The following is a 6,219-nucleotide window of genomic DNA, read 5'->3' on the forward strand; positions in this document are numbered from 1 at the left end:
AGGCATCTCGGGTTGTGCCTCCTTGCTCTAGGATAATTCGGGGGGTCGGTTCAGCACGACCCACGGCTCGAGCCCGCACGGGCCTGTGCTGTGCTGTGGGTCGGGCTGGTCAATGGGCCAGGCCATTAGGGGTGTTCACGGATCGGGTTGGGTCGATTTGATGGGATTTTCCCAACCGACCCGACCTAGTCGGGTTACCAGAGGTGGGAATCGAAACCGACCCACTGATAGGCCAAACCGACCTGGTCGGTTTGAGTCGGGTTGGGTCGGTTTCGGTTTTGCTCCTGTACAAAGCCGAATAAACTCTGAATTAGTTGAGGACTTGAGTTGAGGGGGGCGGACCAACCAAGTTAAGTTAGAGAATAGAAGATTTTAAGAGAAGACAAAAGTGGAATTAGAAGACTAGTAGGAAACTAGGAATTCTAATTGTAATTGCCTAATGGGCCTTCTAGTTCTAGTAGGAATTCTAATTGTAATTGCCTAATCTAGGTAAAAAACTAAAAAATGACACCTAATTAATTGAATTCTAATTGTAATTGCCTAATCTAGGTAAAAAACTAAAAAAGGACACCTAATTAATTGAATTCTAATTGTAATTGCCTAATGGGCCTTCTATTTCTAGTAGAAGTCTAGAAGACTAGTAGGAATTAGGAAACTACTCAAACTAGGAAGTAGGAACTGCCAAACTAGTAGAAGAAAGACTAGTTCGGTTCGGGTCATTGAAAACCGAAACCGACTCGAGATATCGGTTTTTGTATGTGCCCAACCCGAAACCGACCAGTACGAATGAAAACCCAACCGACTCGGGTTGGGTCGGTCCGGGTTGGTCGGTTTGGTCGGGTTGGGCATTCTTATGAATAGCCCTACAGGCCATGCCACACACCAAGCCAAGCTCAAGGCAAGACACCCACTCCCCGTCCAAGGTTTTTAAAATTGGACAAGATAGACACCCGTTCTGGGATTGAACGGATGGCCCGCTCTAACAAAAAAATAAAAAGTTAGAAAAACAAAAAAAAGGCCAAAAACTGTTGTCCAGGTTGACGATTCAACTACCCAGGTCAGCGGTTTGCTAACCAAATAAACGGTTTTTGGACAAAAAAGTGGTTTTGAGGTGAAACGGTGTCTGACTCCCAATTTTTTCGATCTAACCATCCAATTTGATCCAGTTTTGAAAACACTGTCCCCGTTAACCCAATATTCAATTTGATGATAGAAATGATCAAAAGGATATATTGAGTATCAACCACATGGTAAATTTCTAATATTAACTAACCAATAATTTCCTTTTTCCAATATTATACTAATTTATCTTAATAATTTGTGTAATTATTTGTTCAAATTATAGTTTTCCATTTCCCATAGTCATTTATCTTTAATAATTTTGAAATTATAGTTTGTTTAAATCTTTTAAATGAACAAACTAAACCTAAAATAGACCCAAATCGATACAACCTAAGTTGGTGGGTTTTCACTAATGGTCAATCGGTTTCGAATGACAAACTGCATACATGACCAAATCGATTTGGTTGGCGAAACAACATGGAAGTGAATTGAACCAATCATTGAACACTCCTAATTTCAACTAAATTTATAGTCTAATCTCTAATAATTAATAATAGTTTAATCTCCAATAATTATTGAAGATTTATAGCAAACATACACAATCATTAAAAATACGTTTATAATGAAAATATAATAGATATATAATAAAAATATAATAATTACAAAAATATAATAAATACTGAAAATATACTAAATTAGTCAATAAATAGTCAATAAATACTGAAAATTTACTAAAAATAAATTTATAACAAAAATACAATAAATACGACAAATTAAATTTCAATAGTTAAATAATAGTTTTTTAATCTCCAATAATTATTGATAATTTTATATTAAATAACAAAAATAAAAATACATTTATAAATAATTATTGAAAGCATATTTATAAAAAACAATCAATAATTACTGAAAAGGAAATAAATATTAATTATAGTAAATATAAATATATAATGAACATACACTATTATTGTAAAATTATTACTAATAAATATATTTTTGTTGATAGTTATTTTCTATAATTATTAATTGATTTAAGTGAAATTAGTTATTTACAATATTATTTACTTATTTAAATAGAATTTTCATTTAAATTCTTAAAAATAGTAATTATTTATTGAATTTAATAATCCATAAAATTAAAATTGTACTATTATTACATAATTCGTTATTAGTTTTCTAAAATATTAAATTATTATTAATATGAATATTATGAATCCTATTATAATTATTTTTCTACTTTTAAGATTTTTTTTAATTTATTACATAATTTCTTATTTTAACTATTTAAAATTTTGTCATTTTAAATATGTTGTTATTTAAATATTTAAATAATATGTAAAATATTTAAAACTTTTCATTATTTGAATTTTATTTATTTTAATGTTATTACATAATATTAAATATTTTGTTATATTATTTAGCTATTTTTAATGTTTTTATTTAAGATTTTTAGTTATTGAGAGAAATCAAAATAATAGAAAAGGGTTATATACTAAAATACCCCTTATAGTTTTATGGGCTTACTAAAATCTACCCTATAGTTAGAATTTTACTAAAACACCACATATAATTTACAATGGATTTAATCAATCTTCCATTAGATAACAATGTTGACCCTAATATTCATTTAAAAAAATTTAATCAAAATAAAATAAAAATAAAAATAATACCATTTTTTCCCTTAATAAGACACGGGCAACCACTCTATTGGCTATATTTGGTTAATTTTGTTTTTTATACAAAAAAAGTAGGGGTATTTTTGGAATAAAAAATATGGGCCTAATGGCAAAAAAAAAAAAACACTCCTTAATGAAACGTTGATTAAGTAAATAAGTTGTAAAATATATGGGATGTTTTAGTAAAATGAAAACTATAAGATAGGTTTAAGCAAATATGTAAAACTATAAGGTGTGTAGGAATGGCGATGGGGTGGTGATCATATTCCCCGTCCCTGACCCCGATTCTGAAATTAACCCCCACCTCCGATCCCCAACGGGGATGGGTTCCCCGTGGGGACTCAAATCACCAAAATGTTTTCAAATAATAGTATTTTTGAAATAAATTTATTAAAATAAATAAAAAATTTAAATTATAAATAATACTATATATATATAATCAGGGTCGGGTGGGGCGAGGACCTCAATCCCCACCCCAGCCCCATCGGGTCGGGGAAGTCAGGTCCTCGTCGAGGATGGGGAAAATTGCCATCCCTAAAAGTGTGCTCTAATAAATGACCCTAATAGAAACATATAAGAGTATACAATTGTTTTATATCTTCAACTTTTTAAATAATTAATAATTATTCATATTTTATATACTACTTTTAATAAATTTTTTATAATACAAAAATAACAATAATTAATTTTAGTTAGGTTTATTTATCAAACCGATGAAACCGACCAACCCGATAAATTCAACCCATGTTGGTCAGTTTTCTAGTCTTTTAGGTTGGCTTTGGTTAAAAAATTTCCAAATTTGACCAAGTTGGATCAGTTTCACTTTGGCCATTTGTAAACCGACCCAAACCGGTACAACTTGAGTGGGTTGATTTTCACAAAATGTTAGTTGGTTCAAGCTTACTAACTCCCTAACCTGACTAGGTCAATTTGGTTGGCCAAATAGCCTATGACTGAACTGAACCAACTCATGAACACTCATAATTTCAGTTAAATTAATAGTTTTATCTCTGATAAATAACAATAGTTTAATCTCCAATAATAATAGAAAATTTATAGCAAAAATACACAATTATTGAAAATATATTGATAATGAAAAATACAATAATTTCAAAAATTACAAAAATACAATAAGTACTAAAAACATATTAACTTTGCCAATAAATAATATATTCTCAAATAATAGTTTAATCTCTACTAAATATTAAACAATAACTTATAAAAAAAATACAATAAATTAAATTTAAAATTTTCAATAATAGTAATTTAATCTCCAATAATTTTTGAAAGTTTTCTATTAAATAACAAAACAAAATAAATTTATACATAATCATTGAAAATACATTTATCACAAGAGATGGTAATATTAATTTTAGTATATATAATTATATAATAAATATAAATTAAGAGTTTAAAATTATTATTAATAAGTGAAATTAATTATTTACAATATTATGTAAAAATATTAAATTATTATTAATTTCAATATTATGTTATAATTATTTTTCTACTTTTTAGAATTATTTTAAATTTATTACATAATTTCTTTACTTTAACTATTTAAAATATAGTTATGTTAAATATTTTTATTTAAAATATTTAGTTATTTAAATATTTAAATAATATGTAAAATATTTAAAATTTAAAATATTAACTATTTATTGAATTTATTTATCCATAAAATCATAATTTATACTATTATTACATAATTTCATTATTAACTTTGTAATATATTAAATTATTATTAATTTAAATATTATGTTATAATTATTTTTCTACTTTGAAGAAAGTTTTTATATTTATTACATAATTTCGTTATTTTAACTATTTAAAATCAAGTTATGATAAATATTTAAATGATTTATAAAATATTTAAATTTTATTTATTTAAAGCTATTACATATTATTAAATATTTGAGAAACATTTAAATTGATAATCTGTAAAAAACTTATTTAAATGGTTAGTACATAATTTCGTGATATATTTTGTTAAAATATAATTTTTTTCTATGTTTTGAATAAATATTTTAAAGTTATTATATAATTTTGTTAGAATATTTAAATAATTCTTAAATTTTTTAATCCAAACTTTCTTTAGATAGATAAAGATAAGAAGTAGGGGAGATGATAAATAGCAATTAGATATGATTTAGAAGATAAATTGGAATTAGAGAAAAATAAATTATTAATTTTGTTATTTTATCTTATGTTATATTTTTAGTTAATAATTATTTAAATATTATGTTATAATTATTTTTCTACTTTGAAGAATGTTTTTTAAATTTATTACATAATTTCGTTATTATAACTATTTAAAATCTAGTTATGATAAATATTTAAATGATCTATAAAATATTTAACTTTTTTATTTTAATTTTATTTATTTAAAGCTATTACATATTATTAAATATTTGAAAAACATTTAAATTGATAATCCAGAAAAAACATAATTTAAATTGTTAGTACATAATTTTGTGATATATTTTGTAAAAATATAATTTTTTTGTGTGTTTTGAATAAATATTTTAAAATTATTATATAATTTTGTTAGAATATTGAAATAATTCTTAATTTTTTTAATCCAAACTTTCTTTAGATAGATATAGATAAGAAGTAGGGGAGATGATAAATAGGAATTAGAGATAATTTAGGAGAGAAACTCTTCACTAAATTAGAGATAATTTAGAGGATAAATAGGAATTAGAGATAATTTTGGAGAAAGCAAGGGATAGTGGGGGAGGTAGTTTAGGAGAAATTGTAGGAGATGAGATTTTTTAGGTTATTGGGAAAGTGAATCTCATTGGTTGTTTCAATAATGACATGAAATTAAAAAATGAAAAATTCAAAAAAAGGAGAAAATAGATAAGTAACTTCTCTTAAAGAAGAGCTATGCTGACATGGTAGGAACAGTTTTAATATATAAATATTATTTTCTCTTTAAAAATTAACAAATTATTATAAAAAAAATAAAATATACCAATTTAAATAAAAAATATAAATATAAATATTTTTTAATTATTTTCATCATATATACATGTTTTTATAACAAAATAAATAATATAATAATTTACAAAAATATAATATAAACAATATATTTATAAATAAATAACATATATATATATAAATAAATATATAACATATCGGATTGGATTGGGAGGGGGGAGAATCCGACCAGGGTGATCCAAATTAAACCAAATAGAATGGGTTCATGATCCAATCCATTTGCACCCTTAGTCAAATGCCACTTTAATGTTTGGCCGGTTTTCAACAAGCAATGCTTATTCCTTGGATCACCCAGGGGTAAGCCATCTATGGTCTAACAAGTCACCGCATTATTTCAGAGATTCGTAATTGGGCTTCACGAGAGACAGAATCGTAAAGGACGCCAATTCACAATGCAAGGCAAGCTCTTTCCGTGCTTGCATCTAATGGGACATTCCCACTTTATTTGAACAAATTTCATTTGCAAAATAGTCTTAGT

This window comes from Nelumbo nucifera, chromosome 4 (assembly GCF_055504915.1).
Source record: "Nelumbo nucifera cultivar China Antique chromosome 4, China Antique-T2T, whole genome shotgun sequence".
Classification (NCBI taxonomy): Eukaryota; Viridiplantae; Streptophyta; class Magnoliopsida; order Proteales; family Nelumbonaceae; genus Nelumbo; species Nelumbo nucifera.